The 22,296-nt window shown below is 43.0% G+C and overlaps 1 pseudogene; it reads left to right on the top strand.

The window, feature by feature from the left end:
* The first annotated feature begins 19,456 nt into the window (after positions 1 to 19,456).
* LOC141424419 (U6 spliceosomal RNA) lies at positions 19,457 to 19,569 on the top strand (annotated as a pseudogene).
* The last annotated feature ends 2,727 nt before the right edge of the window (positions 19,570 to 22,296 follow it).

Below are 22,296 nucleotides of genomic sequence, written 5' to 3'. Positions count from 1 at the left end.
AAATTCATGGTCATACACAGAGAGGTGTGGTAGCATTCATAAACTAACCTCAGTACCACCACTGAGTGAATATTGAATTGAGAGTCTGCCATGAAACCCACTGTGGTGGGACACATTGATCTTGGAGCAAAGACTGGGATGAATCACCAGTCAAGGGGACTGGTTGGAGAACTTACAGAAACCCTAGGGTCTACCTCCTGAGAGAGTTGAAAGAAAGTTGGGTCACCATTGAGGAGATGGTGTAGAATTTCTGGGGGCAAATGAAGACCAAAAGAATGGATCACAAGTATTGGTTATATACAGCAACTTTGGAGGCCATGGGACATTCAGAAACCAGTGTACTCAGGCCATCACCTTAGAAGTCAATCAAGAATGAGACAGTACAGCATTTATGAATTATCACAATGAACCCCCTTTGTTCTATTAATGTGTGCTAATTCTTAAAAAGTGAGCCATTACAAACAAACAAGCATCCCATCTTTGTTCAATGTCATGATGATACATAAGCCTCCTCCCATTGGGTAACATCTTGGGGAAAGAAGCAGGAGATTAAACAACCTTCTTAGACTGATTGTTTTTATTTGAACAACACTATTTTCTAGAGAGACAGTTTCAATTATTATATCAGACTCAAGTTAAATAGTGTAAGGGTGTAGTAGAAAAATCAAAGGAGCTGTTAGGCATTGAAAAATTCATTACAGAAAATGGAGGAAACTCTATTCTCTCCCTGAGACTGAGTGGTACTGTGTGTTAACAGTTGCAATAGCCAGTGTTGTTGGCAATAATGGCGCCGATGGGTTTCAGTTCTTACTGCACCCTTAAGCTTCTCTTTCCCAGAGTCACAGTCCTGCCTCAAGTCTAGCTTGAACCCTCCTTCTGCTCCAGCCTCCAATCAGCATGAACCATAAGATCCTAACCAATCAGATCATGTCTTTCCCTCTCCCACTCAGCAATAAAGAATCTCTTGGCCAGATCACTCCTCTCCACATGGTCACTTTTGGGGCCTACATTTGGTGCCATGACTCGATCGGGTCTCCCCACTAATCCTGGTGGGACCCCGATTCCGTCTCACCCCATGACCACCCTGAGGACGTGACTGGCCAGGACTCATCCTCCCGATCGCCCTCGCTCGCATCCAACACCGGACTCCTTTTGGTGAGTCCACATACCCTTCTTGGGCAATCCCTTCGGTGTCTCTGGGGTTTAGAGCATTTCCCCTGTTTGGCTATCTCTGGGGCTCAGATGGTAGAGGGCAGTTCCCTTCCTTCCATTCGGCTTGGGTCTATTTTGTTGTGGGTCTCAGAGACCCCTCGTCGAAAAGCCCGGTACCGGATAACCCACAGCCTCCGGGCCCCAGGGGCCCTACAAGCCACTTGAACACAATGACAACTGTTTCTCATGCGCCTTGTACTGTTCTCAGGATAGTCGAGCCTCATGGGGATGACCTGCGATTCCATATATCCTTCCAACTGGCTCCCACCATGGGGGCCACCTCCTCTTTGCCATCTGACTCCCCTCTAAAATGCCTCCTCAATAATTTAGACACCTTGGGTTTGACTCCAGATATAAAACCAAAAATTTAATCCACTTTTGCACTCAATCTGGTCCACTTATCCTTTAGACAACCAAAGTCACTGGCCCCTTTTCAGGTCTTTAGATCCCAACCTTTTACGGGACATATAACTACTGTGAGCGATTGGGATGATGGGGAGAGATTCCATTATGTCCAAGCTTTTTCATACCTCAGTCTAAATCTGGTTCTCTGCACCACTTGCAAGCCAAAACATGTACTTCAAATCCTCCCTCTGTCCTTTCTGTTCCCCTGCACAGATTCTATTAGCCTGTGAACCAGTTTCTGAATCAGCCAATTCCTCTCCCAAACCTCCTCCTTCCCCATGTAAACAGACTTCTTGCACTGCTTACCATACCTATCTCCTCCTATCTTCCTGAAAAACATTCCCTGTCATCTAGCTAAGCAAGCCACTCCTTGCCAATTCTGGCCTCAAGGCAGTTCCAGCTCTGGAAGAGCTCATGCTCCCTTCCTGTGAGCTGAGACCAAGCCCTGGATTTATTTGGTGACTGGAGAGTGGAGGTCTCGTTTTGCTGAAAGCATGCCAGTACCAATCAATGGGAGCAACCTAGAGACACAGGTGATGGCTAATCCCTCAGGCCTGTGTCGTGCCTCCAGGCTCTGCCTTCCACTCCCTTACCTAAGATGTCAGCACACCTTTTCTGCCTCCTCTATGGTCTCACCACATGTCCTTTGTCTCTGTCTGCCTTACCCTCCCTGGGCTTACTGGGACCCTGCCTCCCATGAAAAACTTGTAGCATGGTACCTTATGACTTAAGTTATTCCAACTAGTTTGCCAGGCCTCTCAGTATAAAGTAACTTTAAGTCAGCTGCTTTACAAAAGTGCTTACAAAAAACTGCAGCTGCCACTCTCATGCTGTAACTCCACCCCCACAAGGGGAGGAGGGAAAGCAAACAGGTGCACCTGTGCACAGGATGCCAGCTTCTGGACACAGCAAAAATGCCTGCCATAGCTAAGAAAATCCATAGAGAGGACCCAGCATATCCTGGGCCACCAACCACATGTGGCAATGGCTGTGGCCTGCCGCCACTTCCCCTAGTATAAGCACGCACAGAGTACACAGGAAGGGGGGAGGGGCGACAGGCTGCAGGATCAGGCCTAGGCAGTCAGGGTCATTTGTCCCAGGTGTGTGTGGAGGGAGTGGCACCTTGCACAAATCCTGCTCCTAGCCCAAACTCACACCTCAGGGCATCAGACCCAGCCCTTGTAAGCCAATTGTTACCTCAAGTTATAGTTCCAGAAATAATAAAACAGACATTACTGTGGTCTCTAAACTTCTCATTTAGAATTTTCTATGCTTTTGGCCTCAACATAAATTTTTCCCTCCAAATATTAGCACTAGTTGTCCCATATGGTACTGTTATTGGCCTGAAATGCCCTCTGAATGCCCTTCTCTAACTTTACAAATGATTTCTTTGTTAAAAAGGTAGCCTTTATTAAAGAGGCTGCCTGCTGCTAGCTAAAAGACAGGATCCTAATGTTTTGTTCTTTCTAGATGGGACCTGCATCTTCCAGTCTTCTGGCTGGTAGATGTTGGAAGCTTTGTACTGAGGCCTGGCCTCAGTATGCCTTGGGTGACCAAGAGAAGTGGCCTTCACAGGGTTCCTTAAATTATAATACCATACTCCAATTAGACCTTTTCTATAAAAGTAAAAACATAAACTGAGGTCCCCTATACAAATTTCTACCTTCTAAGCCACCCCAGTACTCAGAACCTCTTAATGAGTGCTTCCCTCTCCAACAGGCAATGGTAGGAAGAGGGCAAATCGTATGTCCCCTTCCAGTTATCAGATCTAAAGGAAATTTAAAAACATCCAAACAGCTGTACTGATGCCCAGACAAATACATTCAAGCCTTTATCTCTGTGATCCGAACCTTTCAACTGACATAAAAGGATAGTATGCTTCTACTAGACCAGACTCTTATCTCATTAGGAAAGCAATGGGTATGGGCCCAGGCCACTCAGGTTGGAAATTATTATATGGCTCAAGCAGTAGAGTGCCGCTTTACAAACATAAATTCCTGAGTTCAAGTCCAGTACAGCCAAAGTAAAAAATAATAATAATAATATTTGGGGCTGAGGAAGTAGCTCAATTGAAGAATGTCTGCCCAGCATGTGCAAAGCCCTGAGTTCAATTCCCCAGCATTACTAAAAATATTAAAAAATGGTAAAGAAGGTAAGTGGCATTAATGTCACTTCAGCCATCTCATAGTAGAAAAACGTAGTTTAACCTAGACCAGATCCCTCATTCTTCAAGTGAGGAAACTGAGGCCCAGAACAGTTCAGAGACTTGCTCTCCAGAGTGTCAGGTGTCAATGTAAAATAACAACTTTACTTTACAGCAACAATTAAAAAAAAATCCTCTTACCTTTCTACAGCATCTTAAGGACGCTATCAGAAAGCATACCATGGTGGACTCAGAGTCACAGGTGAGAGAGGTTCTCCTCAAAGATAAATTTCTAACAGTCAGTCGCAGATATTCGTAAAAAACTCAGACGGTGGCTGAAGGGAAAAGTCATTGAGCCAAGTAATACAGCTAGCCATGTCTGTATTTATGGGTGTGTCTGTATGTCCGGGACCTTACTAACAGGAGAGAAAAAGATGAGAGACACCATGGCCTCATTGCTGCTCTCAGAGAGGGCCCCACCCGACTGGGGCCTGTATCCTGAACTTACTACCATGGTGGACAGGAGGGGCACTTCTGCAGAGAATGCTTAAGGGGGGCAGCCTGGGAGACAGCCCCACCCCCAACCGGGACCCTTCCCTCTGCAAAGGTAACCACTGGAGGTCTAATTGCCCCCATCACCAGATGGAAGGCGAGCTGCCTCCTCCTACAGATTGATGGGTCTCAGCCTCTTGTCCACACTCTACTTCTTGGCATCAATGTTGAGGAGCCATAATGGCAGAAAAACAAAAGGTCATTTTCCTCCTAGAGGAGCCTGTTTCTCTGTTTTACCTTTTCCTCCTGGTCCCCAGTCCAATGACAAAAGTTATCATTTGGGGCAAATCTGGCCAGCCCTTATAGCACTAGTTTACCTGGCCTCTGGTCTGCTCCTGGGGAGACCGCCTCTTCTGTCACTCTTTCCTCATAGTACCTAAAATTCCAGTGTCCCTGCTGGGACAGGATTTACTATCTCAATTAAAAGCTCAAATTCTCCTCCCTCCAGGCAGGAGGAACAAATAGACTCCATAGTGTAGACTGATGGGGTGAGTGTAGGGTGAGGCAGGAGGGCCCTCCCTATTCAAATAAAACTCAAAAATCCACAGTTGCCACACCTACAACAATATCCCCTCAAGCCTGAGGGACGATGAGTCCTTATGCCTATTCCTAAAAACAATAAGGGCTATTAATTAGTTACTCCAGCCCCTATAACAAATTTAAAATCCTTATAAAGGTTAATTTTAAAATACAATTTACAAAGTAAACAACTGGAAAGGATATAGATGGGTAATAAGTGTATTTTTGAGAAGTTAAAGGAAAAAGGAATGGTTTTTTGGATGAGAAGCGATTTTTGTAAAGAAGGGTTTGTCCTAAAGATTGTTTCAAATAGGAAGGATAAGGACAAACCATCAAAGGGTTTAGTATGTTGTGTGAAGGTCTGAGTAAGTTTGAAAAGTGTATAAAAAAAACTTTGGTGTGTGATAAAGTTAAAGTTGAATATAATCTATGAGTTGCCTGAAAGATTTTTAGGGTCATGTCAAACTAAAATCAAATCCTCTATGTCTATGAAATAACAAGGTTATCTTAATATTGTTCTGCTCTGAGTAACATCTACAAAAAACCATTACAGAGATTTTATCAAAGAAATTATTTGTGTTTTCTGCTGATCTTGTCAAGCTTTAAGTACTACTAAACCAGAGTTTATTTACATATTTGCTTATGTGTCTTAAATGACCACCTCATAACAGTGTTATGTTATACTTTATCTAAATATGGTACAAACATTTAAAAGGTTAAAAGTAACAATTTATATAAAATAATGAGCTAAAGCTCTCTTTTATCCAAGAGTGTTACATTTAAATCCTGACAGCCCCTGCCTCCCACAGGTCACCTACCTAGGTGTGGCCTTAATGGAACAGACTCACTCCCTGAGTCATAAATGCATCAACCCAATCTTCCGTTTCCCAACCCCCATACCATAAAACAGCTTACAGCTTTCCTGGCAGTTATAGGATTTTGCAGAATTTAGATCCCTAGGTATGCAGTCCCTGAGCAGACACCTTTTTATGCTCCTCCTAATATTCCTATTTGGGTCTTAGATAATGTATGGCCACCCATTTCTCTTAGAAAACTTGCCTCCAACAGACTCTGCTCCTCTGGCTGACTACCTGCCTTCTGAGGGAACTTCTCAGAGAGCATGCAAACCAGATCCTGTCCCACCCTATAACAATTTCTGTTAAACCAGGGCATCTTGTTCTCCAAAAGGATATTCTACCCTCTCCGTTGGGACTTCGATGGACCAGCCCTCATCTGGTCATTCTCATGACACCCACTACTGTCAAGCTCAATGGGTTCCCCCAATGGCGGCACCTCTCAAGAAGCAATTAGAAAATGGAGAAGGGAATTGGAGGACTCTTGAAATTGTCTAGGGGACAACATTTCACAGTGGTTCTCCTGGCCAATGCCCGTCCTAATGCCTATGCTTCTTGCTCTCCTATTCTTAAGCTTCCTCCCTTGTATCACACTGCATGTCTGCTCTTGCTGATCAAAAATTTAACCAGTTGTACCTCCAGGGATATCAACCTCTCCAAAACGTGAGGATCATTGGCTGATACCCACCACGCGGAGGTCGGAGGATTGGCTCGAAACTCTTTACGACCTGTGGCTGCAAGGGACCTTCATCAACTTCAGGGAAGAGGAAATCATCATTTTTGGAGCCTGGGTGTACGCCATCATGAGGCTCAGCACCCCAACACTGTTTGCCAACTGACCCTCCCTTCCCCTACACCGCCCCTTGCCAGCTCGAAGAAGCCAGAGCGAACACAACGCCCCCCTTCCTTAACAAACAAAAAGGGGAGGAATGTTGGCAATAATGGTGCCAATAGGTTTCGGTTCTTACTGCACTCTTAAGCTTCCGTTTCCCAGGGTCACGGTCCTGCCTCAAGTCTAGCTTGAATCCTCTTTCTGCCCCAACCTCCAATCAGCATGAACCATAAGATCCTAACCAATCAGATCATGCCGAGTCTCACTTGAGGGGTATTTAAGCCCTTCGCCCTCCACCTCCTCTCTCTCTCTCTCTCTCTCTCTCTCTCTCTCTCTGCTCTCTCCCTCTCCCACCCGGCAATAAAGAATCTCTTGGCCAGAGCACTCCTCTCTGCATGGTCACTTTTGGGGCCTACAAGTGTAATATGATGTCTATCTCCTAAACTGTTATTTTCCAAGAATGCTAATAATTTGTCCCATGTCACTATTTCATTTTTTAAAATAATCACACCTAAGGTTGTCCATACGCCTTGGAATACCAGTTTTTCAGGAGATCATAGCAGAACAAAGACATCTCAATAGTTTAAAAGGAAATGGAATAAAATGCAGATCATCAAGTGAAAGACCCCACACACTCACTACCCTGATGTCTTCTTTGTAAAATGAAACTATTATTTGGCCAAGAAAAGTTTCAACAAACATTATAATATGTACTCAATATGTTCGGTCTCTTTGCCAAGAAAAAAAAATACTTTCTAATACACACACACACACACACACACACACACCTGTCCATGATGGTACTCAACCATCATGACTAATCTTTCAAGATTTTTGAAAAATGAGAAAATTACATAAAAAGCAAACATGGTTACATGTATAACAAATGTTCCAAAAGGAGAAGAAGGCCAATGCGTACATTAAAGACTGGTGACAATGATCACTCCTAGACCACAATCTAGAATAGAGTTAGGGGGTACATGCTTCCTCAGCATAGGAAAGGATGATATTCTTTTGCTCTCTATGGCAATGATGTTAGATTCATTAGAAGCATGCATTAAAAATTCTGCCTTTGAATTTTAGCAGAGGATTTCGGATGGTGGGTGAGAGGGGAAAAATGGAAGCCAAGTCCCAGTACCAAGGATTTGTAACTTAACAGAGTAGTGATTAATGGCAAACATAGTAGAGGCTCTAGTGTGGATTGGGGGTTCTGTTCTTGACCTTGTTCTATTTTTCAAAGTAATGAAGAGAATAGTAATGCTGGTAATGAAATCCATTGTCAACATGAAGGCTTATGGCAATGCTGATGTATTGGGGGAGAAGAAGAACAAAAAGATCTAAGCAGGCTAAAAAGAGGAGCAGGCCTGAGCCAATTTATATTTAATAGTTCTGCTCTTTGATGTTGGATCATTTGCATCCCCTTTCCAAGATAGATCAACAAAAACATCACAGAAGACAATAGCATCAAGGTCAAGAGTATTTGCTTTGGAGTCAACTCTTTAGGCAAGTCTTTACTCATTCAAACCTCACCCTAAACTAAGGATAGTGACTGCCTCTTTGGGTTGATGGGAGGATTAAATGAGATGCAAAAGATGCAAAACATTTAGCACATTGCCTTGCCCATAATAAGCACTCAACAGATAATAACTATATATAGCTATACACACACTGTAGCTTAGCAGGAACATGTGTGAAAAAGACTTGTGGTTTTAATAGACTCCAAGTTCAAAATGAGCCAATGATCTGATGTGGTCTCCAAAAATAACTGATTAAAACTTCAGCTGTTTAAAGAACCCTAGGCTGAATACATGGAGCAGCAAGTCTTGCCAGATTCCATATGGACAGACCACAATGGCGACCCCATGTTCTGCTCTCAGTATCCCACGATTTGAACAGACCTTATTCATGGAACCCATCCAGCTGAGGAGCATAAGACACAAGAGCACTTACAACCATAGCCTATGAAGAACTGGAATTGCTTACCCTGGCAAGAATACTTAAGGGCATCATAACAGCTGCTCCAAGTATTTTTAGGACAGTCACATGGGAGAGGAATTAGTGTCCAATGTAGAGCCAAACTAATACAAAAAAAATCTTTCTACATGGGAAATGCTAGGGGCTTGGAAGAGGCACTAATTGAAAGAATAAATCATAATAATGCAAGAAGAGCCTTTACTCTACCCTGGAAAAGTCTAGTTCAGCCCTGGGCCATTTTTTGGATCACTATGTATAGGGGACTGTCACTCTTGAAAAACCCCTTTCCAGAGATTTTTGACTAGCTTTGTGAGTTGGTATATACCATCATTGCCCTATCTTCAGGAGAAGAAAATTCAGTAAAGGAAAGACACTTGGGTGATATTCTCATTCTACAGGAGACTGCAACTCTCTGTTCTGGTTTTCCTTACTCTTCATACCTCTGCACATGGCAACGGCTCTGGATAACATTCTTCCCCACCACCCTGCCTCTGTTTAAGCTGCACTTCTATTAATACTCAATATTAAAAATTCAACTCCTTAGAAAAGGAGTGTAAAGCAAGCATTTGGTAGAAAGGTATGCAGCCAGCTGCCACGAGACACAGAACAACACATAGTGAGTCTTGAGCTTACATGTGTGTGGTTTCTTGAACATCATCTCAAATTCTCATTGTGTGTTAGCCCACATCTCTCTGTTTTAAAATAGGCTATATTTTTTTAAGAACCAGAATCAAGCGATTTGTATTCTCATCACAATATAGGGCTTTGATGGAATAGGTTCAGATTTCTCTCACCTGATCACTGCCTCTAAATGAGAAAAAATGGAAGCCCATTCACAATGCAAATAATACAGAAAATCAGAAATCACTCTGCCTTATAATCAAAACCAGAAAGCTGTTATTGTAGCTCTGCACCATTTCCGGAGGCAATTAATTCACTACAGAAACCCTGTCCTAAAATGAAAATCTAGGCAGTATGACTTTTTTTTTTTTTTTTTTTTTTTTTTTTGCTAAAAAGTCACTTTGTCTTAGCAGCTCATTTCCAAAGTCACGGGTAAAACTGACTGACAAGAACTAACTAATTTGGGTACTTTGTTCTGGCTACATATTTGCTTACAAATAAAAAATTAACTTCAGTCAGTACCAGTCAGAAATTAAGTAATTAGGACAATGACTGCCCCAGAGACATTTATTAGCGATGGAAATTAAAGTGTTTTCTTGCGTTAATATTATGTTTTATAAATACAACAAACTTCTCGAGGTAAATCTAACAGCATCACTCTTCATCCTGAATATTTAGAGCATTGTTTGAAGAGTTCTCCAGGGATTTTTTTTTTCCCACCCATTCTTCCACAACACATTATTGGCAGCAAACTTCAAAGGATCCAACAGTGATTTTCAATTATATTTATTATTAGCACCACAATCAGTCAGCCTATTAAAGAGCGCAAAGGAAGCAACTTGGACTGCTTAGGAATTGTTATCAGGTTTCAAAGTGATACTTGGCTCTTACAGAGGGTAACAGATTTGATGAAGATTTTTATTCCCCTCTTATTGTCAACGTTTTGTTTTGTTTTGCTTTGCTTTGCCTCAATTCTCTACCAATGGATTTCCATGTTTCAGTCAGCATTATTATCTTTGCTCAAAGGTAAAAAATCAAATCAAAATCTTTTAGGTATTTTTCTTTAAAAAAAAGTCTCAAGGGTGCTTATACTGCCAACTTATTTCTCTGTGTTTGTTTCTTTTTGAGTTTTTTCTTTGCTTTGAGGATTTATTTTAATATATCATTAGATCATTTAGAATATTATATAAAATTATACTGTCATGAATTTCAACGAAGCTTATTAATATTGATATAGTAAAACACAAAAAAATTTGGATAATTTCTGAGTAGCTTTTCCAAACCTCACTGGAGGCTCTGCTCTTCCCCTCCAGGCCTCACACCAGAGTAACAGCCCTGCTAGGAGCCAACATCCCCAAGAGAGGCTCGAAACGTATTCTGAGGAGAAAAGGACATGGCTTCTACCAACAATCACGTCAATCAAATGCTCCTGACCTCAAAACTACCATAATGACTTCAATCATGGCAGAATTTTATGTTCCTTCAGAATCAAGGCAGCTTTGTCAGGACGAGAACAGAGTAGACACACTAAAAAGAAGCAAGAGAAAAGAAGAATGGGGCTTGACATTGTAGCGGCCAGGGAAGGTAAGATGCTGGCACGCCACCAGGTAAGGATGGGTCCAGCTATTGTCACCTGTTTCTAGAAACAGAGCTTCCAGGAGCTGTTGTCTTACAGATGCTCTCACAGCCTCCCAGTGATTTAGAGCCACAGCCACAACGCTTATCACTGGACAAGACCCAGCAATAATTCTCACACTCAGCCTTGGGAAGGCCGCCAAATTTCACAAGCTGATTACGAATTTCATGCAGCATGGTGACTACCATGGTTAGAGTAAGTCGGTCTATTGAAAATGCAAACGATGCTTTAGTTTTCATTTGTCCTAAAGCAAATGTTCAGAGATGGCCCCAAGGTCAAGAGCCCTTTCCTCCGAGGTAGCTGCCACCGACTGGTTTTACAGGCCACGTGTGCCTGCAATCCTGCAGATGGGGTGGGTGTATGTACTACAGATGGCTTGTTAGGGCCTATTTTTTCCTCTGGCCTCTTTCTAGAATGAGCCTTTAGCACCTCATCTGATATAGGTCTTGGAGTGTGATTCTCAAAGTTCATTAACTGCTGAAATGAGGATGACTTGAACATTCTCAGTTATAAGATGATAGGACAAGGCCTCTGTCAGCAAAAATTCAGGCTAAGACTGCAAGATATTATAAAGTACGGCGACACTTCATAGCACTTTATAAAACAGGTTCATTTTCAAAGTGTCCATCTCCTGCTTTATTGTGTCATTACAGACAATGAGTTTATTTACCACAGATGTCTATCTACAGGTTGAGTGAAGAAAGCAAGGTTTGGTTAGAAATGAAGATGTAGAAACTCAGGTTAGCCAGAAGCCAGCATTTTTCCATCCAGATCAAATCCCAGCAGAATCACACAGACACCGACCACCCGGGCCCTTGGCTGTCCTGCTTCACTGATGATGAGGGTCAAGAGCCTTGGTTGCCATGAAAGCAAGAGCAAAAGAGAAGATCAAGTTGCCTTCTACTGCTCAAGTAATGCATAATCAGACTGGAGTGTACTTTTGGAAAAGAGCATCAAGAGTTTAGGTCAACAAAAGTAGTTTCCAATGGGCTTCTAGCCTTTTTGTCACAAAAATAAAAAACCTTACACCATGGCCCATGAAAACAAAGGTCCTTTGAACCTGAGTTCCGTCTTAACCAATGAACAGGTCCAAAGGCAACACAGCACCCCAGCACCACCGTCTCTGCTACAGTTTGATCTCGGACATCCTGGCAAAGGCCCATGTGTTAAAGGCTTGGTCCCCAGGTGCTATTGGGAGGTGGTAGAGAAGTGGGGACTAGTGGAAGAATTTTAAGTGGTTGGGGATTTAAGTTTGAAGGAGATGGTGGGACTCCAGCCCCCTTTCCCTCCTGAACATGAGATGAACAGTTTTTCACTCCCCGTCATGATATGCTGCCTCATCACAGGCCCAAAGGAACAGGCCAACTGACTGTGGACTAGAGCCTTCAAAACTGTGAGCCCAAATAAACCTTTTATCTTTATAAATCAAGTATCTCAGGTATTTTGTTATAATAACAGAAAGTTAACCAAAGCAGCCTCTACAGAGATCCAAAAGTTGATAAAAAAAACTACATAAGGTCTCTGAATAAAATGAATTTAAAGACAGAAGACTCATAAACTCCTGAGGGCTTAATGTTTGTGGTTCATTGAGCTCTCTAAATAAAAGTTAAAATGTAAAAGTGTAAATTTACACTGTTATTACTAATTGTCACAAAATCCAGCCTCTTCCTCCCCCTCTGAAAAAGAGACACTTCTTGGGGAATGTTTCTAAGCCTTCACTGGTCTTGAACTTGACAAGAAAACCTGAGGGCCCTTTTTTCTCAGAAACATAATACCTTGTCTTTACATTTGGCCTATTGTTTAATTTCAACTGCTTTGGCTTCCAAAATTAGCAATGCAATTTTAGGGGTGCCATTGGGAGGGTTATTCATGTTTTTATTGTTTGTCACCTGAAAGCCCTATCCCTATGAGTAAACTTGGCCGAATACAGTGGTGTTGGAATCCAGCAGTTTCCTGCAGTGAATGGGAAGACTTTTTTTTTTTAAAGCGGCAAAGGCTGTGATAGGTTCAGAAATTATCACTTCACAACACCGTGATCTTTCTCCATATAGAGATCACCCCTTTAATCCAGGATTGTCATGGAAAATCCCCATTTAAAAAAAAAAAAGAAAAAAATCTGACGATCTCTTTCTCCCTAAGACTTCCCCCGCCCCCAAAAAACAAATCGAAACAAAACATTAAAATAGTTCTTAGGTTACAAAAATTTTTTGAGATCAGATAAGGTTTTGCCAGGCCAGGAAGATGTGAAGGAAAATATTTTAGACCCAAATGAGACTTTCTGGAAATATAAAGGCACTGTTGAGTCTCCAACTGTGTACCTTTGACACCCTGCTCCTGTAGTATGGCTTTGACTTGGGGTCTCCAGGTCTACCCTCACTCACTGCCTGTGGACTAATACAGCACCCGTTCTAGGACAGAGTCTTACCAAGGTTTAGTTTCTGCAGTGGTGAATTTCCTGTCCACAGAGAAGGGCAGATTGCCATGACCAGCACAAACCTTGTGGGCGCTCGTCTCTGCTCAGACATGCTTACACCCAATTTACCTGACCAGCAAACCAAACAGAGAGCTAAAACAGGGCCACGTGCAAACATTCACGTGCACATCCATGAGCAAGCCATGTCCAATCCTGGAAGTGCTGTCTAGCTTGCTGCCAGCCCTAATAACTGCCAGGCAGGTGGGGCAGGGGAGGAGGTGCTGGAGGAAGAGGTCGTTACAAGATCTCTGTTACCTCCTTCAGTGAACCTAAGGCTCAGACAAGAGACAGGGAACTATGCCAGAGTCCCTGAGCTCAGAACTGATAGAATCAGAACTCTACAGGTCATCAGGCCCTTAATCCAGTTACCTTAAGCCCTACAACTCCTTTTGCCTCTGACACTAATTTTGACTTTCTCACCATCCTTCTGGAGCTTTCTTCTTAGAGAACTAATTGAGTTGACAGATTTGAAGGAATCCAGGAATGGTGCTCCTGGAATCTAAGAGAACCCACACTAAAAATTGATGTGTAATAGAAAAGATTTGCATTCCCTCCTGGTTCCTAACTCCACAGCAAGGTCATGGAACTCCCCCTTCTCTCCATGTTTAGGTTAGCCAAAAACATCATTTTCTTCCTCCAAAAAAATGAAGCAATTCTGCTAGATGCTGAAGAGCTTAAGGACAGAATCTCTTAGCCACCAAATGGAAATGTCAAAGCAAGTCTAGCACGTTGATGTATTCCATCCCCCCAAATACTTCAAGCCATACATAGAATTTCCTACATATAGGGAAATATGACTTTCCTCTACAGGAGAAATTTTCAGTACAGAAAGAATATACAGAGGTATAAGGATAGAGCCACTTCTGGGCTAGTTAAGCCATTCTAAGAGCACACACACACCATGCTGGTCATATCACATTGGACCCAAAAGCGGCAAGCTCTTGCATGAATCTCTGAGGGTTAGGCTTGTATCTAAGTCCTTCTGCAGTTTCACAGGAGTAAGAGTGTGGGCGCCATAGCCCCCTCCTCCTTTACCACATGCTCCTTGATGAAGGCTCCTGATTTGTGGGAGCCTTCCCTGCCAGAGAGACTCTCTGTCTGGACCCCCTCCATGGCAGAAAGCCGAGGATGGCCATCCTTAGGGCATTGTTCACATTGTGATTTTTGAGTTGGCGCTCCTAGGGGAAGATGAAAAAATGGATAAGTTTCCCTAAGTGCAGCTGTAAATGTGCAATGCCAAGGGACCACACTGTGGCACCTGCTGGTAAGTGACACCTTACTGTGAGGCATCTCTTGGCCTGGTTAGCATCACAGCCCCAGATGCCCAATTCCAATTTCAGTGCTTCCCAAGGCAATGACTTGAGAGCTTCCACGGTGCTCATCTGTCAGGTTAATCCCTTGCATGGCTTCCTTCTCAACAAGGAAAGGCAAGTCCACAATGTCATGCTGCTGTGTGCTGTCAAAGGCAGTGGGAACCACAAGGATGCCCTCAGGAGCTGCCTGCCTTGCCTGTCATGGGAGAACCATATTGAAAGTGTCATATCATTCACAGTTAACGTATTCATTGTTCAACAACTGCAGCAAGTTTGATAAAGTTACAAAATCAGACTTCCATTCCAAAGCTCTCTGCAAATTGTGTCACAACTTGAACCTAATATCCTCAGAGTTGTATTAGAACTGGACTGATCATTGAAGTCTAGCATTTTATACTCATCAACCTACAGTTTAAAACATAGGCACCACAATGGTCAGACATCATCCTATCATAGCTTCCTGTGCTCAGTAACTATCTTTGAACATAGCTGTGCATTGCAGAGTTGATCAGATCAGTACAGGTGATCTGATTGTTCATAATCACTAGATCATGAGAGACCCTGTCAATTAAAGAGTCGGCTTTACTTCTTTGTTAGGAGGAAAACTCCACAGTATAACAAGTTGATTGAAAGGTAAGCAGTAATACTCTGACATTTAGGGTAAAGCATTCATGCAGGAGACACCCCATAAGTGAAGCTATGGCTATTTGGGGTAGAAGGTGTGCTTGATCACACTGCAGTAGACATCACATGGCCTGAGGACAGGACCCCTCAGAAGGAGGGAGATTAGACTTTTTTTCCTGGCTGAAGTGCTATTTCATGTGGTAGAATTTCCTCTCAAATAACTGAGCAATTCCATTTTCTGTATTCTAATTCTCCTGCCAAATCACTTATCCTGTGTATAGCTTTGGCTTGGAAGGCAGTTCCCAATTTTGAAAATTATATGTACACATGGATCAGTATTCACAAACAGTAATACCCAGTTCTCCACATAGTCCTACCCTCAAAGTCCTTGCCAGGAGATTTTCTGTGAACAATAACAGGCAAACAAATGAAGATTGTAGAGTCTGCCATCTCAGGATTGAGACAAAAGAAGAGGTGTGATGCAGGTCAGACTCCTGAAAAGCTGACTCTAGATGGAGATTAGGGAGCAATGAATTTATGACAGCAGCAGAACTGGGAACAGGGATGCATTGGGCTGTGATGTAGACATAACAGAGGCCTCAGCCCAAGGCCTCATGGAGTTCTGGAGCTTAACTGGCCTAACAGAGTTAGCACAAAGGGACCAGGCATTTATTCTGTCATATCTACTAGCTATGGGAGGTGGGCTGCCCATGGTATTGGGCAGTCACCTTGGGTTAAGCAGCTGTCTTCAGTGTAGGCAGTTGCTGGTCAGGCTCAGCTGTGAGCCATCACAATCAACACTGCAGCAGCTGCGGGACAATGTCCCTATGCTCTGCTGAGCTGCAATGGTTACTGGGAGCTGGCCCCATTTGGCCTCCTTGATCAAAGTCCCCTCCTTCTGACTAGTTGGAACTAGTTGGAGTCCCCTTTGTTCTGTTACTTAATTAAGAATGTGACCAAGTGGGGTTCGGTTAGAATATATCCTCTCTCTTTTTAAACTATGCAAGAATTTCCTACCAGGACTACTTTAAAGGAGAGGTGAGTTTTTGTGAACAAATATAACTTGATTCACCAAATGCAATTGCATAAAAACAGGCATCTCCCCATTGCATAAGGCTGAATGCACACTTACACACACATGGACTGGGCCCTTCAGGGACTTCAGCTTCCAGTGAGATCAAGGCTCACCCTACTCTAGAAGCAGCTCATGGCTTGCCCCTTGAAAACTCACCACGCTTGACCACCCACAATTTCAGACTTGAAAATTTGTCTTTTCTCCTTTTGTTGAAAAATCTCACTTTCTACCATAGGAAGTAAAAGCAGAGGGGCCTTTTCTGAAGAGGCAGCCTGGGGTTATTATTTTTTTAACTATTAAAGTACATTAATTTTTATTTGTCTTTAGAAAAATTGTTTCATGTTTAGTTTTTCTTGGTATTGATTTGAAAATTTCTGCCCCCTGTTTTGCTAGGTATCACCCGGAAAAATCCCAGAACACCTCTCTCTGAATCTCCAAGGCATGAATACACTAAAATGAGAAAAACCAACAGTAAGTTTGACTTAGGAAGTGTAGAAGGAATGACTACCAATCTTACTAATGCTTCCAGCCTGGGGTTATGACACAAAAACAAGCATGGCTTTCAAGTCAGAAACCTGCTTTCCAAAGTTGGCTCTCCTATCTGTTAGCTCTGTGACCCCAAAGCAACTCCCTTGTCTTCTCTGAGCCCCAGTTTCCTCAAATCATGAGATGACTTGTGAAGACTGGGCTAACAGACATGACAGAGCCTTATAAGTTGGAGTGCACAGTTAAAATGTCCTGCTACACAATGCTAGCGCGGGAAGGGAGCATAGCAATCATCTCGGTAAGTTCTTCTGTGGCTGGATGATCATGAAAAGTCCCCAGAAGGTCAAAGGACTTGCCTAAGGCACCACAGCTGGGAGAGACAGAGAAGGGAGCAGCACTCAGCCTTTCCCTCCAGGGTAGTGCTTTTGCACACGAGCCTGTTTCTGATCTCTCTCCCCCACGGGTTCCCAGCATGGCTGGACCACAGAATGGTATGCTGCTCAGTCCATAGAGCCTTTGAGAAGACTACAAAGCAGCATAATGCTTGCCTATGCTTTAAGCCCTTATACCGGAAGCAACATGCTTTTCAGATCAGGAGTATTATTCAAAAATTGTTACCTAAGTCATTATGCTAAAACCCACCTTAGGCTGTGGGAAAGAGGAGAAAAGAAGCTTGTTGTACATCAGTAATAGAATTACAGAGCACGCACATCCATCTGGTGTGGGGCTGTCAGAGAGGAGACATGGGAAGAGGAGAGAGAAAGAGAGCCTCTTTAAAAAGCACATTACTGTGCTGTGTATTTTATATTATTACCTGCTCCACTTATTTAATCAGTCGAAATGGAGAGTTCTTGTAATTCCCTAGCATCGGTGGAGAAGCTCTCTGCGTGCTCCAGTGCTGCAGGGCCTGCAGTTTTTTTATCCTTCTGCAGGTATTCATTTCCAAAATTTCATTACCATCTCCCAAATGAGTCATTCCCTCCCATGCAATCCACTCAAAGCATCCAGCAGGAGAGAGCCCTGAAAAGGCTGAGCCTATTCATTTGGAATGCCAGGACCTATCGAAGCAACATAGGAGAGGAGGGTCCAGCAGGGTCCCCCAAGGGAGTCAGCAGAAGATGTGCAGCATCCTCCACCCCACCACACCTCCCCACCTCCCTCCCCAGGAGGTGCCCTTTGATTTTGCTGTAAGCTTCCAGGAAAGGAGGCAGCTGGAGGCTGGAGGCAGTGCGGTTAGGAAGAAAGAGCAGAGATGAGAACAATTCTTTTAGCAGGATTATAAAAACCTAAGCAGAACATTGTTGAGAAGCAATGGCACAGGCCATGAGCAAGTGCCCTTAAAGGACTTGGGTCTAGCCTTGGTCCTGCCATCAGGTGCTTATGTGATCCAGAACAAGTCATTTTAACTTCGCTGAGACCTCCATGTCCTCTGCTGTCAAATGAGGTTGTGCGTGTTTGTCCACATAGTCTGGGAGATTCTGGGAGAAGTGACTTTTTAAAGCAAACCCAGTAAGTGATTGTACAGAAAGTATCAACCTCCATGTCCCTCTGTCCTTTCTGTTAGGGTCCCAGTTCAGAAGGCCGGTGCACCAGGCATGAAGGATTTCACGGAAAAATAAGAATTGAAGCAGAAACAGTTTTAATCACTTTCCAAGGGAAAGAAAGGGGCCGATACCTAGAGATATTAGCCCAGAATGAGGTTAGGGCTGGAGTTTATAAACATCTGAGATGTAGAAGGAATATACTGTTGACATTTTGGTTTAGCTAACTGTTCCAGGAAGCGCTAGCAAGTGGTCAGTTTCTCAATGTTTTGCCAAGGTGCTGGTTTGTTACAATCTTTCTTATGACATCATGAGATCAGAATATGTTGTCAACAAGATGCAAGTGAGGTTCTGCTTCTTCAGGAAAACAGTTTCTGTAAAATAGTCTTCCTGCCAGACAAGATGCAGTCCTTTACATAACGGAGTAGTTTAGGCTAATTTGAGTTGGGGCTTTTTACCTTCTACAGAGAGACATAGGGCATGCCACCTAAAAATAAACACAGTGGTACGTATCATTAAAAGGGCATGAGTGGGAAGAGAATATGATGAATGACTTCTCTAAATCAGCCTCACCACCAATCTTATCTTCTCCCAGAATTTGAATTTAGGAGTCCAGCTTAGCCTTATGCAATACACATCTTCACAACAATTGTTAGGTTAACAGGCTTATTGTCATTGGAATAACTGGCCTCCTCCCGAGAGAAGCAACCACAGAACGACACGCTTGCATGGTGGTGGGAATGAGGGGACACAGGAAGAAGTGATAGAGCAGAGTCCCAGCACTAGAAACAGAGCTGCTGTTACCACCAACTGAAGGAGACAGAAGTAGTAGTTACTGAACCCATGTGAGGAGCAGGGTTACCTAAGAGAAGAATGGCCTTTAGTGTAGACCAACAGCCAGGACAAAGTGACCTCCTAGAAAGAAGCAGGGTGTTAATATCCCAAACCCCATCTCCCTCCTCTCTCTATTGCTGGGGCCTGCCGTTGGCCAAGACCTAATGGCACACATGTATGTGATGTCAGCTGGTCAGTCTCCTGGCAAGAGAACAGGGTAGACAGAGGAATTCTGGAGCCAAAAACAGGATATACCCTACTCCAGAAAAGGGAAGACACTCAGGACACAGTGCACCAAGATTTGAGTATTAGCAACTCCCCCACCATTTTCTTTACAGCCTCTGTTAAAAATTTCAAAACATGTGTTCACTTAGGCAGCACATACACTAAAATTGGAACAATCCAGAGAAGATTAGTGTGGCCCCTGCACAATGATGACACACAAAGTCGTGAAGCATTCAAAAAAAAAAATTTTAAGACACTAGATAAAATCAATCAAGGAAACCTTCCTGGAATTCATCTTAATCTACTTTTTAAGAAAGAAGGGTCTGCAGCTAAGGAACAGTCAGGAAGGGATTATTGATGTTGCTAGCATTTTCAACATAGTTTTTGTTATATTTTAAGGCTGATGTCCAAAAGTCAATAAAGCCAAAAATGATAAAACAAGGCAGATCTCCATTTCTGGGAGATGCTTTTCCTATGCCCATAGCCACTGCATCCTGAAGGCACTTTGTCACTTTGGGGAACAGAGGATGGGTGAATCTTGCTTCCTGCCTGTAGGACCTATAGGACCAAACATCTTGTAGAGGTACTATCTCTAGAATCACACAAATTTAACTATGTCTGAATCTTGGCTCTGCCACTAAACAACTGTCAAATTGAAGCTCTGAGGGTAATAATGGAGGGGTGAATTTAACTAAGACATATTGCAAGCACTCTTGCAAATGTCACAATGTACCACCAACCCCACCCCTGGTGTAACAATAATATGATAAAAAAAAAAGGAAAAAGAAGAGACTGCTCTTAAATAAATGATTTATGAATTAAAAGAAAATTTAATTTCTATATGCCTTAGCTACCTTATTTGAGAATTTGAACATTAAAGAAGTAAGTAAAAGTTCTTTTGTTACAAATAATAGTATCTGATTGTACTGGCTTAGGGAGAAGAGAAAGGAATAGAAGCGCTATGTTTTGGATATGGCTTGAGAGTAGCCCCCAAGGGCTACAGGGAAAGCTTGGTCCCCAGTGCAGTGATATTGGGAGGTGGTAGAACCTTTAAGAGGTAGAGTCTGGTGGAAGGTGTTTAGGTCACTTGAGGTGTGGTCATCAGAAGGGATCAATGTCATTCTCAAAAGACCCCACTAAGTTCTCAAGGGAGCAAGATCCAATAAAACAAGACCACCTTATGTGCTTTCCCCTTCTGCATGAAGCCATTTTGCTTTCCCCTTCTCTGGCACATTGTGATGCAACCAAGGGGACCCTCACTAGAGATCTAACAGAGGCCCCCCCCAATGTTGGACTTTTCTCCTCTAAACTCCAAGAACTAAGCATGTCTATGGCCATACCACCCTGAATGCACTTGATCTCGTCTAAATACACCCACCTCTTTCCTTATAAAGTTGCTTGTCTCAGGTCTTTTGTTATGTGGCAACAGAAAACTGACTAGCTTAGGAAAAGGAAAAGGAAGGGAAGTGGAAATGTGGAGGGAGGGAGGGAGGGGAGCATTTAGTGAACCACCAATTTATCTCAGTGTTTGTGGAGGAGCTGGAGGAAGAGAGGGATGAAAGTGTTCTTAATGATCTGAAGCCTGTGAACCTGAGAGAGCAGGACCCAGGATGCCTCTGGGACACTGGAGCAGTGGTTGTGCCCTTCCTTCTGCTTCCTTCTGGAACACCCAGATGGACATCTGGCCTGGTTTCAAGGGTTTCACCCCCCCCAGTTTCTTCATTCCAAGTGCAAATTCCAGAGAATTTCATTGGCTCCGTTTGAGTCAGGACAGGGAGAGGCCTCAAGGGTCATGTAGTAGACATGGCTCATGCAAGTCCACCTTTGTGTTTCTAGGGGCAGCTCTGAGGACAAAGAAATCAGAAGGAGCAGTGTAGCCCCTACCACCAATAGAAAAGGCATGGCACACAGGTACAACACAGAGACTTCTTTGTGGATACCAGCCATTACCATTTCAATAGTGTGACAGAGGTAGCATTTACAATTGAAGTTTCTTTCTTCTTTTTTTTTGGAGGTACTGGGGTTTGAACTCAGGGTTTTGTGCCTGCATAGAAGGGAATACAGGTGTGAACCACCACAACTGACTTTTTCTTTGATATAGAGTCTCACTAACTTCATTTTCTGGGATGGTCTGGACCCATGATTCTCCCATCTCTGCCTCCCATGCTCCCATATAGCTGGGATTAGAGGTATAATCACCACTCCCACCCACAACTGAAGTTTCTTTCCCTTGAAGATTTTTGGTAAACCATTAGCTGTTGCTGTTAAAATTTTTTATTTATCCTACTTTTCTCATTAGATTATAAATCCATGGCAAGAGTAACCATTTCTGAAGCCCCCTTACTTAATGCTCTGTAGACAGTGGGTCCCCACGAAGGAGTGAGAGGAACAAGCTCACTCTTCTCCAGTTCCCATGGAAGTTGAAAGGCACTCTCCAAGCGGCATAGGTGGGTAACAACTACTCCAGGCAGAGCAATTGCCCCAGAACACAGCCTCTTGGAAAACCAAAGTCAGAAGAAGACTGCTACATGTGGCTTTTTTAAATACAGGGCACTTAAAAGTGACTACTCCTTCCTTCTGGTTATAATTATTGACTTCCTTCCTTCTTTCATTCCTTCATTCCTTCCTTCCTTTTATGCAAAATTAAAGATAGGAGAACCATTTGGGAACATTAGAGACCAGAATCGTTCCACTTAAGTCTGGAGCCCTAGTGGCCAAAGCACTGGCTCCTAGCTCTCATGATTATCTGAACAACTCAGAATTCACCAGACTTTATTTTGCTAACAATTATTCTGCTAGCATTTTCCATCCAATTGTTGCTTTGTGGATGTTTCACAAAGTTTTTGAAATAGGAACAAATTTGATTTATTCAGTGGAACATAACATTAACCAGTTGATTTAATTATGGGGCAGAAACTCATATGAAAATGTTTATAGGAAATTTCCACTGTCAATTAGTTTTTGAAAACAAATAAAA

Source organism: Castor canadensis, chromosome 6, assembly GCF_047511655.1.
Source record: "Castor canadensis chromosome 6, mCasCan1.hap1v2, whole genome shotgun sequence".
Lineage (NCBI taxonomy): Eukaryota > Metazoa > Chordata > Mammalia > Rodentia > Castoridae > Castor > Castor canadensis.
Note: the sequence above shows the minus strand (reverse complement) of the source record. Positions and strands in the feature narration are given on the sequence as shown.